The sequence below is a fragment of the Elephas maximus genome, chromosome 26 (genome assembly GCF_024166365.1).
Source record: "Elephas maximus indicus isolate mEleMax1 chromosome 26, mEleMax1 primary haplotype, whole genome shotgun sequence".
Taxonomy (NCBI): Eukaryota; Metazoa; Chordata; class Mammalia; order Proboscidea; family Elephantidae; genus Elephas; species Elephas maximus.
Window position 1 is genome coordinate 6,538,789 of NC_064844.1, and position 12,836 is coordinate 6,551,624.

Sequence of the window (12,836 nt, forward strand, 5' to 3'; positions counted from 1 at the left end):
TCCAGCACTGTATCAGACAAGGTTCTGTTGTGATCCGTTGGTTTTCAGTGGCTGATTTTCAGAAGTAGGTCACCAGGCCTTTTTCTTCCAGTGTGTTTTAGTCTGGAAGCGCTGCTGAAACCTGTCCTCCAAGGGTGACCCTGCTGGTACCTGAAATACCGGTGGCATAGCTTCCAGCATCACAGCAACATACAAGCCACCACAGTACGACAAATAGACAGGTTGTGGGGCTTCTATCGTAGCACTTCACATATTTTTTTTAATTATCTGGTTATGTGTTTGTCTCTCCCATTGAGTAGGCTTGAGCGCAAAGACCATGACTTCACTGTCTTTGTAGCTCCTACTCCTAGTCCAGTGCCTTGGACAGTCAATAAATGTTGATTAAACTGAAATGCTTTGTTCATACCATCTTGTTATCAGGACTATAATTTGCTAGAGGGAAGGAACTGCGGCTTACAGTATGTATCTTTACATTATCCATAATCATCGTGCACAAAGACAGCTGCCCATCAGAATCTTCCAGAGAGCTTTTTAAAAATACAATTCTCTAGAATCTAACATATAACAAAGGTAGCATTTTATATCATTGGTGGGAATGGATAGAACCATTTTTCTGAAAGTGCTAACTTTCAGAAAATACATAGGATACAATATGATCAATATTTCATAATTCAATTGTCATAGGGGGCTAATGCTGAATGGGTAGAGAAAATGTAGATTAAGTACAGGACACAGAGAAGCTTTCCTGAAATGGCTGACTATTCCATTCTTTATCTGGGCATCCTTTGCTCTTAAATTTACCTTTGGTGTTTGTGAGATATGTTGCAAGCAAAATTGTCAGGACAAGGCCAAAGACTAAAAAGGAGAATGTGACTCCTAAGCGAGTAAACGAAAGAAAATAAGGACTTCTTTTTCAGTTTTGATATAATTTATTATTTTTGGCATTTAATAAGTAAATATATTTACATGCATTTTTAAATTCTTTTATTACCAAAATCCCTGTGTCTACATGACTCATCATACAAACCAGTGAGAGAAAATTACTCCCAACCCACCAGCAGCATCACAGTCATATACAGACCAATACTACAAAGCAACACCAATTAAAACAGTACAAAAAAAGGTATGCTATATAAAGAGAAAGGGAAAAAGCTAAGCTCCGGATGTATCAAAACAATACAAAAAAGTAAAACAAACATACAATCAAAGAAATACATAAACAAATAAAATATGACCTTAATGTCTCTAAGACAGCAGTCAATTACAAATCATATAAAGAAAGGATAACATGGCTCAATCAAAAGAGCAAAACAAAGAGATGGAAAACCTTTCTGAGGAAGAACTGATAACAGAACTACCTGACAAGGAATTCAAAAGACTGACATGTAGGGTCCTCAAAGAGATCAAGGAAAACACAGAAAAAAACCTAGAACAACTCAGGAAAACAATGCAAGAACAAAACAACAAACTCAACAGAGAAAAGAAACCAAACAAAAACAACTAGAAATTCAGAAGCTTAACAATAAAATATCAGAAATAAACAACTTAATGGAAAAACACAGAATTGAATCAGTGGGAGAAAGAATCAGCAACATAGAGGACAAATCACTTGATGCTAATTTGTTTGAGGAACAATCAGAAAAAAGACTTAAGAAAAATGAAAGCGTAAGTGTTGTGTGGGACACCATCAAGACAAGTAATATATGAATATTCGGGACCCCAGAAGATGAAGAGAGAAAAAAGGGTACAGAGAGAATTTTTGAAGATATAATGGCAGAAAACTTCCCAAATATCATGAAAGACAGACGCTCAATGAACCCCATACAGGATAGACTCCAAAAGAAATTAACCAAGACATATCATAAATAAACTTTCTAGAACCAAAGACAAAGGAATAATTTTGAGAGCAACTTATGAAAAGCAGAATATCACTTACAAAGAGACCTCAATAAGATTAAGCACTGACTTCTCATCAGAAACCATGCGGGCAAGAAGGCAATGGATGACATATACAAAGCCCTGAAACAAAAGAACTGCCAACCAAGAATCATATATCCAGCAAAACTGTCTTTCAAAAACGAGGGTGAGATCAGCACATTCCCAGATAAGCAGAAATTAAGAGAATTTGTAACTACCAGATCAGCCCTACAAGAAATATTAAAGGGAGTCCTTTGGATAGAAAAGTACCAACTTCAGACAACAACCTGAGATAAAGACACACAATAGCATCTCCCAGATACCAAGCCAGATAAAGACTTCACAAAAACAAAATAAAGCTACAGAACTGATTACAGAGAACAAGAGATATTAAGCTGTAAATAGTGACAACTTCAAAACAAAAGGGGGAATGAGTGGTGTAGTTATAGAACTTCTATATGGAGAGGAAGTGGGATGGTTAAGGTTGCATGTCAAATTGGCTGGGCCATGATTCTCAGTGGTTTGGCAGTTGTGTAATGACGTAGTTTGCAGTAATGTAATCTTGTAGTTATTCTTCATTTTGTGATATAATGTAATCACCTCCATGATGTGATCTGATGTGATCAGCCAAGCAGTTGTAAGAGGAGTTTCCTCAGGAGTGTGGCCTGCATCCAATATATATGGATGTCCTGGCAAAGCTCATTGGCTTTTGCTTGCTCTGGGTCCTGAATCTGGCTCATCATCCTCTGACCTCCAGTTCTTGGGAGTTGAGTCAGCGGCTTGCTGTATTGCCTGCTGATCTTGGGATTCATCGGCCTCTGCAGCTTGTGAGCCAGCAGCCTGCTGTCTGATCTGCCAAACTTGGGTTCTTCAGCCCCTGCAGCCATGTGAATCAGGAGAAGCCTCCAGCCTGATGCCTGACCCATGGACTTGGGACTTGCCAGCCTAACCACGTGAGCTCGCCTTGAGATAAATCTCTCTCTTTCTCTTTCTCTCTCTCCCTCTCTGGTCCCTCCTGATAACATGTCCAAAGTACATGAGATGAAGTCTTGCCATGCTCACTTCCAAGGAGCACTCTGACTGTATTTCTTCCAAGTCAGACTTATTTGTTCTTCTGGGAGTCCATGGTATATTCAATATTTTTCACCAACGCCGTATCAATTCTTCTTCGGTCTTCCTTATTTGTTGTCTAGCTTTCACATGCATATGAGATGACTGAAAATACCATGTCTTGGGTCAGGCACATCTTAGTCCTCAAAGTGACATCTTTGCTTTTTAACACTTTGAAAAGGTCTTTTGCAGCAGATTTGCCTAATACTATATGTCATCTGATTTCTTGACTGCTGTTTCCATGATTTCTTGACTGCTGTTTCCATAGGCATTGATTGCACATCCAAGTAAAATGAAATCCTTGACAACCTCAATATTTTCTCTGTTTATTATGATGCTGCTTATTGGCCCAGTTGTGAGGATTTTTGTTTTCTTTATGTTGAGGTGTAGTCCATACTGAAGGCTGTAGTCTTTGATCTTCATCAGTAAGTGATTCAAGTCCTCTTCACTTTCAGCAAGCAAGGTTGTGTCATCTGCATATCCAGGTTGTTAATAAGCCTTCCTCCAATCCTGACACTGCGTTCTTCTTCATATAGTCTAGCTTCTCGGATCATTTGCTCAGCATACAGATTGCATAAGTATGGTGGAAGGATGCAACCCTGACACACACCTTTCCTGATTTCAAACCACTCAGTATTCCCTTTCTTTGTTTGAACAACTGCCTCTTGGACAATGCACAGGTTCTGCAGGAGCAAGAGTAAGTGTTCTGGAATTCCCATTCTTTGCAATGTTATCCATAATTTGTTATGATCCACACAGTCAAATGCCTTTGTGTAGTTAATAAAACATAGGTAAAGATCCTTCCAGTATACTCTGCCTTCAGCCAACATCCATCTGACATCAGCAACGATACCCCTCATTCCGCATCCTCTTCTGAATGTGGCTTGAATTTCTGGCAGTTCCCTGTCGATGTACTGCTGTGACCATTTTTTAAATATCTTCAGCAAAATTTTACTTGTGTGTGATGCTAATGATATTGTTTGACAGCTTCCACATTCTCTTGGATCACCTTTCTTTGGAATGAGCACAAATACGGATCTCTTCCAGTCAGGTGGACAGGTAGATGTCTTCCAAATTTTTCGGCATAGACCAATGAGCATTTCCAGCATCGCATCAGGTTTTGAAACATCTCAGTTGTTATTTCATCAGTTCCTGGAGTCTTGTTTGTCCCCAATGCCTCAGTGATTTTTTTTTTCCTATATGTTGTAAATCCTAATCTCTGCCTATGGTAATGAGACAAGTTTAGGTTATGTTAAAGAGGATTTGGGTAGGATGCAACACCCTTATTCCGGTCACAGCCCTGATCCAATGTAAGGGGAGTTTCCCTGCGGTGTGACCTGCATCACCTTTTATTGTACAAGAGATAAAAGGAGAGGGAAGCAAGCAGAGAAATAGGAACCCACCAACAAAGAAGCACAAGTGTGTTCCTTGGTCCCAGGGTCCCTGCACTGAGAAGCTCCTGGACCCAGGGGAAGATTGAGGACAAGGACCTTCCCTCAGAGCTGACAGAGAGAGAAAGCCTTCCCCTAGAGCTGGCACCCTGAACTCAGATTTCTAGCCTCCTAGACAGCGAAAGAATAAATTTCTGTTTGTTAAAGCTATCTACTTGTGGTATGTCTGTTGTATCAGCACTAGATAACGAAGTCATACTGATTTTTAAAGTTTTCTTCCTCCTTTAGTTTGTCAGCTCCATAAGGTCATGGAAAGTCAGTATCTTGTCTGCTGTACCTTCAACACCTGGTACATGTTGTTGTATACCATCAAGTCCATTCCAACTCATGGCAACCCTATAGGACAGAGTAGAACTGCCCCACAGGGTTTCTTAGGCTGTAATCTTTACACAGTCTTTTCTCCCACAGAATGGCTGGTGTGTTCAAACCAATGACCTTTCAGTTAGCAGCCAAGCACAGAGAAGGTGCTAAAATTTTTTAAAGAATGAATAAATAAGTGATTCAAATTATTTAACTAGTGAAGTGCTGTTTATAGATAAGACACATCAATATGGACTAAATACATATGGTTTCTCAATGGGGACATTATTGAATTTGGGGCAGAACAATTCTGTGTTTGAAGGATGGTTTAATGCATTGCATTCTGTTTAGTATCTTCCATCCCTGCCTACTACACGCCACTATCACACTCAAACCCCCGTCACCTAACCCACTCCTCCTCCCTTTATCACTGTGACAAAGCAAAGGCCCCTGGGGTCCAAAGCACACATTTCACTCCTTGCTCTTCTTACTTAGTGGTAACGAGGTCCCTCTCCTCTCTGTTCAATTCTTATATATCTCAAAAGAGATTGACTCAAAATACAACCTAATCCTGTAGATTGTGTCCTGCCTCATTAACATAACTGCCTCTAATCCTGCCTCAATATCATCACAGAGGTTAAGATTTACAACACATCGGATAATTGCATCAGATCACAAAATGGAGGACAACCACACAATGCTGGGAATCACTGCCCGGCCAAGTCGACACAAATTTTGGGGGACACAATTCAATCCATAACAATAACCAAACCCAAATTTTTTCCCCCAGATCTGGCCTTTCTCACACATCTCTAGGAGAGGCCCATGCTTTGCCATATTTGACACTTCCTTCTCCTTCTGCCCTGTATATAATGTATCACCAAGTTCTATCAATTCTACCTCCCAAGGATCTCTTGAATCTGTCCTCTTTTCTCCAGTCAACTTCCAATACCCCAGTTTAGACCTTCATTATACTGTATCTGTATTTCACATGACCCCTTCCCCTTGTGTGTCTCTGTATGCCTCTTCCCTTCTTTTATAGGGCGCACTCAGATGGGATCAGGACTCACACTTCTCCAGTATGACCTCGTCTTAACCTAACTGATAGCATCTTCAAAGACGCTATTTTCAAACATGGTCACATTCACACGTACCAGAGTCAGGACTTCAAGGTAAATTTGGGGGGGACTATACAGGGTCGAGTCGGAATCGACTCGACAGCACTGAGACAGCACTGGGATATAGGGTCGTTATGAGTCAGAACTGACTTGACAGCACCTGGTTTGGTTTGGGGTTTATAAGGATATATTAAACCTACTTTTCCTGACATAAACCGTGAGGATAAAAATCCTGACTTTTCACTCATCTGCTCAATTCTGGCACCAGCTTCCCCATGCAGCACTTCTTCCTCTGCCCAACCACTCCGAGCTAGGTCAGAGCCCACAAGTTAAAGGGCACAGTCCTCCAGACTGCTGAAGAGGCCCAAGACTTCAGATGCCAGTCACGAGCTGACCCTCACTCCTGACCTGCTGGCTCCCACGCTCCCTTGGGTTTGATAATTCACTAGGATGACTCACAGAACTCACAGGAAGAGTTATACTTACCACTTAACCACCACAACTTCATTACAGGTAGTCCCCAAATGACAACATACTCGAGTTACAATGACCTGCACTTATGACCATTGTCATGGGTCCCCCCAAAAATGTGTGTATCAGTTGGGCTGGGCCATGATTCCTGGTATTGTGTGATTTTCCTTTATGTTGTAAATCTTGCCTCTATGATGTTAATGAGGGAGGATGGGCAGCAGTTGTGTTAGTGAGGCAGGACTTAACCTACCAGACTGGATTGTGTCTTGAGGCAATCCCTTGAGATATAAAAGAAAGAAGCAAGCAGAGAGGGGGACCTCATACCACCAAGAAGGCAGTGTCGGGAGGAGAGCAAGTCCTTTGGACCTAGGGTCCCTGCACAGAGAAGCTCCTAGTCAGGGGGCAGATTGATGAGAAGGCCGACAAAGAGAGAAAGTCTTCCCCTGGAGCTAACACCTTGAATCTGGACTTTTAGCCTACTTTACTGTAAGAAAATTAATTTCTCTTTGTTAAAGCCATCCACTCGTGGTATTTCTGTTACAGCAGCACTAGATATCTAAAACAAACATCTATTTGAGTTTTTTGGGTTTTGAACACCTTATAATACGTTCTGTGTACTACATACATTGTTGCAGTGTGTGATGTTATCATTCTCAAATGTTCACTCGCAGATGTTCAATGTTACGATTTACTGTTCAAAAAACTGACGTATAACAGGCTAGGTTCGGGTCTACAGTGAAGTCAGTGTCAGTATTGGAAGTCATAATGGACAGAAAGTTTGGCAATGTTCAACTCTAATGACATATGACAATTGAACTGCACGTGCCCAAAAGCTGTTACTTGATAATGCCCCAGGAAGTTCTCTTCACGTAGATGATCTAAATCAAGCTGTGAAAACGCTGTATCTACCTCCTGGTAAGACAGTGTGATTCAGCCTATAAATCAAGGAGCAACGGCCACCTTCACGCAGACTACCTATGGACTACGTTTGCTCAGGTAATAGCTGCAACAGATGGAGGTACGGTAACATTACGTGATTTCTGGAAGAATTATAATATTCTTCAATGTATCTGGAATATCGCATCTTCCTGGGAGGAAGTTAAGGGAAAATGTGTGCAGGAGATTATGGAAAAAATTGCTGAGTTACGTGAACACGTTCCAAGCATTTGATCTGGATAATATGATGGAAGAGATTAGAAAAATCATGCATATGGCAAGAATACTGAATTTAGAACTCGATATCACTGATATTGAACAGCTCATAATCACAAAGAAGGGGAATTGATAGATTAGGACTTAGTGAATTTTGAAGAAAGAAATAACGAGGAAGGAGAGAAGTTGTCTGTGATGGTTAAGGTTATACGTCAACTAGGTCACACCATGATTCTCAGTGGTTTGGCAGGTGTTATGGAATCATCCTCCATTGTGTGATCTGATGTGAGCAATCCGTTGAAAGGGGGGTTTCCTTGGGGGTGTGGCCTGCATCCAGTATATATGGAAGTTCTGGCAAAGCTTGCTCCCTTTCCATCCTGCATCCAACTCGTCATTCTCTGACCTCTGGTTCCTGGGACATGAGCCAGCAGCCTCTGTCTGACCTGCAGATTTGGGGATTTGCCAGCTCCTGAAACCCCATGAGCCAGCAGCCTGCTGCCTGACATACAGATTTGGGGATTTGCCAGCTCCTGAAACCCCATGAGCCAGCAGCCTCTGTCTGACCAGCTGATTTTGGGTTTGTTAGCCCCTGCAACCACGAGTCAAGAGAAGCCTCCAGGCTCTGATGCCTGATCCATGGATATGAAACTTGCCGGCCTCCACAACCGCATGAGCCATTTCCTTGAAATAAATCTCTCTTCATGTGTTTATATATACACTTCACTGGTTTTGCTCCTCTGGAGAACCCAACCTAATTTATTGTCAAAAAACTTTTACAGTAAAAGGATTAACTAGGTTTTTTTCCTAAACTAAATCAGGGGCTTCAGTTGCTTGAAAACATGGACCTAAATGCTGGTCACTTTGCTAAAGTCGACAAGCAGATTTGGGAAGCAGTGAGATGTTGTCCCAAAATATACGAAGAAAAAAAGAAAAGGACCAAACAGGTAACTCTCACTAATTTTCTGACTAGAAACACCACTTACATTCCCAGGGACCATCCAGATGACCCAGGACATTCCACAAATGGAGTTATTACCACAACTGACAAAATGCCAAGGTCATCCAGCTCTTCTTCACCTTTGGAGTAAATTTTTATGATCTGTGTATTTTTACGTTTGTATTAAGATAAATCTGTAAGTTTATATGTAATGTTTCCAACCCCCCCAAAGACAAATAAAGATTGAGTTTATAAAGATACTGATTAAAAAAAAAAAAAGGCAATACTAATGAAAACTAAAAAAAAAAAAAAAATGAGGTATTTGACTTACATCCAGTTATCGGAATGGAACCCCGTTTTAAGTTGGGGACTACTTGTATAGCAAAAAGGATACAAATGAAGAGACACACAGGATGAGGTCTGGGAGGGTTCCCAGTGTGGACCCCCCACATCCCAAAGGATGCACCACCCTCCCAAGTGCATCGATGTCTGTCGCCAACCAGCAAGTCCATGGAGCTTCCATGTCCAGAGCCTTTACCGGGGCCTCATGTAGGTATGATTGATTGAATCATGCATCTCCTCCAGGCCCCAAGTTGGTCAATACCACAAAGTAGTCCCTCTGGCCTAGCCAGCCCCCACCTGCCTCATCTCACTAACATAAACACTCAGGCGTGATCTGGAGGCCTCGATAACAAAACCTTATAACTGTGGAGTCGATTCTGACTCGTAGTGACCCCACAGGACAGAGTAAAACTGCCCCATAGGATTTTCAAGGAGTGGCTGGTGGATTCGAACTGCCAACCTCTTGCTTAGCAGCTGAACTCTTAACCGCTGTGCCACCAGGGCTCCTAAATAACAAAGGCGCCTCAACTACTCGGGAAAATCCAAGGGTTTAAAGTTCTCTCTCAAGAACCAACGACAAGGACCAAGTTTCCAGCTGCTGTGCCGTCAACTCCAAATCACGGCAGCCCGTCTGTTCAGAGTAGAACCATGCTCCAGAGGGTTTGCAATGGCTGGTATTTTGGAGGCAGGTCACCAGGCCTTTCTTCTGAGGTGCCTCTCTGGATGGACTCCAACTGCCAATCTTTCGGTTAGTAGAAAAGTATGTTAACCATTTACACAATCCAGGGATTCCAAGACCAAATTACTTTGGGTAAAGTTAAATTCTTTACGCCACAGCAACACAGTTCAATCCATGATACTCCATCCTCTGTCCCCTCAAAACTCATGTCCTTCACACATGCAAAGTACATTCACCATATCCCAGCAAAACCAAAACTTTCAGCCCATGCTAGCATCAACTCTAAGTCTAAAATCTCATCTTTTAAATCATCTAAATCGGGCATGGGTGAGAATCTGGGCACAGTCCCTTCTGGGACAAAATTTTTCTTCATCTGTGGACCTGTGATACCTAAAAGACAAGTTATCTGCTTCCAAAATACAATGGTATTATAGGCTTAGGGTAGACATTTCCATTCCAAAAGGGATAAATTGGAGGGAAAGAAGGGGTCATGATTCCAAAGCAAGTCTGAAAACCAGCCGGGCAAACTCCATTAGATTTCTAGAACTGAAAACAACCCTCTGTCCTCTGGGCCCACCTGGACTGTGGCAGGGGGACCCCATTCACCTTCCAAACCAAACCAAACCCATTGCCGTCGAGTCGATTCCAACTCATAGCGACCCTATAGGACAGAGTAGAACCGTCCCATAGAGTTTCCAAGGAGCGCCTGGTGGATTTGAACTGCTGACCTTTTGGTTAGCAGGCGTAGCACTTAACCACTATGCCACCAGGGTTTCCCTCAAAATATAATCTCTCTATATTTGTATGTCTCCTTGCAAGTTTTTCTCAAGAGAGAGCAAGTCTTCCATTCTTTTCAATTCCCCATAACACACAGCTCATGAATTTATATTAAGCCAAGTCTATATGACCGTGATTCCTATTCCCAACAACTAAATAAAAAATAAATGTGAAAACAATTAACACAATGGCTGCACCCAACATACTCAACAAATTATTGTTGAACTTCAGTACATTAAGTTCCACTTCCAAATTTACCTTTTCATCAAGGTAATCCAAGGTTTAAATGAAGTATTGAAGTGTACCTTCTTAACAATCAAATCAACCAAAAACTAAAGATAAAAACTAAAACAAAGTTTTCCCTAAGAAAATGTTTGGGTGAGTGTGCAGTTAAGCTTTGATAGAGAGGGTGAAGCAAACCAGTCACGGAAAATGAAAGTAGGCCATGTACCTAAGGCCAGCCCAAATTAAAGGCCTAATGAGCATCAGGCAGCAGCCCAGAAGAAATCCCATGTGCCCTCTTCACACCGGTACAGCCTTGTTTGGAGTCCACAGGACTCTGGACTGAAGGGGAAAATGTGCAGGTGTTTACTAGAGAAATTGCAGTGTTTTCTCACGTGATGATACAGGCTCTATAACCTATGAGCCTATGAGGATGATGCCTATGGAAAGCAGATAGATGGGGATCGTCACAAGGAAGAGAAAATACAAGTATGGACCCCCAAACAGAATTCTTGTGAACTTACTAATTTTCTTAAATATATGAAAGAACAAAAACGACAACAAAATAGTGAACTTGATAGTACTACTCAACTTCAAAGCTACCTCTTTTTCCTAAGACTGATGCATGTATGTAATCACAAAAGAGAAGTTTTATTTGAAAGTGTTTGAATCCACCAGCTGCTCCTCGGAAATCCCATGGGGCAGTTCTACTGTGTCCTACAGGGTCACTTTGAGTTGGAATCAACTCGACAGCAATGCGTTTGGTCTGCACACAACAGTCCATTTATCAGCGACAGTTCATGTCTGTCTGCACAGCCACGTTTTTTGTGTCTAAGACACAGTAAGTATATTTTAGTACAAAATCTTAAGTTACTCCAAGACATTCTGAATTTAGATCAATCTTATCACCTTGAGCCAAAAACTCATATGTATGGATTGCTTCTCTCCTGATCAGCCATTTGTGTGAGTTGTCAAAGGCAGAGAGAGAAAATTAAGTGAGGGACAGCTTCCATGTTGTTCCTCAGCTAAAACTAAAATCAGCCTATTCCAAAATCAGATCAAAGACACAATTGTTCTCTTAAGAAAGCACAGAACAATTTTAAGGAACATGAAAAAAATGTGAATGTGGTTTGAAACTGCAACTAGCAAAATCGACCAAAAACTATTCCAAAAATCACCTCCAAATTTTAATCCACGTTAATTACAAATGACAAACACAGTTAATATAAACCATAATGGTCTGAACAAATTTGGCTTTGCATGATCACATGCAAAAGTCTGTTGGTAAGTTGATCCTATTTATCACAAATCTGTACAACTTTCTCTAAGCCAGTCTGTGACAATGTATGAAGGCATCCAGAGTGCAGCCAGTCCAGGAAAAATGACAATGATTAGTGGTGGCATAACGGTGACTGGAGGAACATCCATGAGACTGAGGGACAGTACTGAGCCTGGCTATTTAAGATCTGACCAAATTATGGATGCTTCGATAATTAGTGCAGCCCCCATTCTGATTCTCTTTTATTGGGATGGAGAGAAATTTCAGTAGGCCAAGAGAAAGACAGGTCAAAAGTGGGGGTCACCATGAGTTGGAATCAACACCACAGTAAGAGGTTATTATGGAGTGCAGTTCCCTCTACACCGCATGGGGTCTCTGTGAGTTGGAATCAACTCGATGGCAACTGGTTTGATTTGGTTTTGGATTCTCCCCAAACAACGTGGCAGCAAGTTGTTGTTCTTTTTGTTACTGGGTGCCTTGGAGTCCATTCCGACTCATAGAGACCCCACATACAACGGAAGGAACCACTGACTGGTCCAGCACCATTCTCACAATCACTCTTATGCTTGAGCCCATCATTGCAGCCACTGTGTCAATCCACCTCCTTGAGGGTCTTCCTCTTTTCCGCTGACCCTCCATTTTACCACGCATGATGTCCTTCTCCAAAGACTGGTCCTTCCTGATAATATGTCCAAAGTATGTGACACAAAGTCTCACCAACCTCACTTCTAAGGAGAATTCTGGCTGTACTTCCAAAATAGATTTGTTCCTTCTTTTGGCAGTCCATGGTATATTCATTATTCTTTGCCAACACCATAATTCAAAGGTGTTAACTCTTCTTTGGTTCTTCCCTATTCACTGTCCAGTTTTCACACACATATGAGGCCACTGAAAATACCATGGCTTGGGTCAGGCGCACCTTAGTCCTCCAAATGACATCTTTGCTTTTTACCACTTTTAAGAGGTATTTTGCAGCAGATATGCCCAAAACAGTAAGTTGTTTGATTTCTTGACTCCTGCTTCTGTGGGCATTGCTTGCGGATCCAAATAAAGTGAAATCCTTGACAACGTCAATATTTTC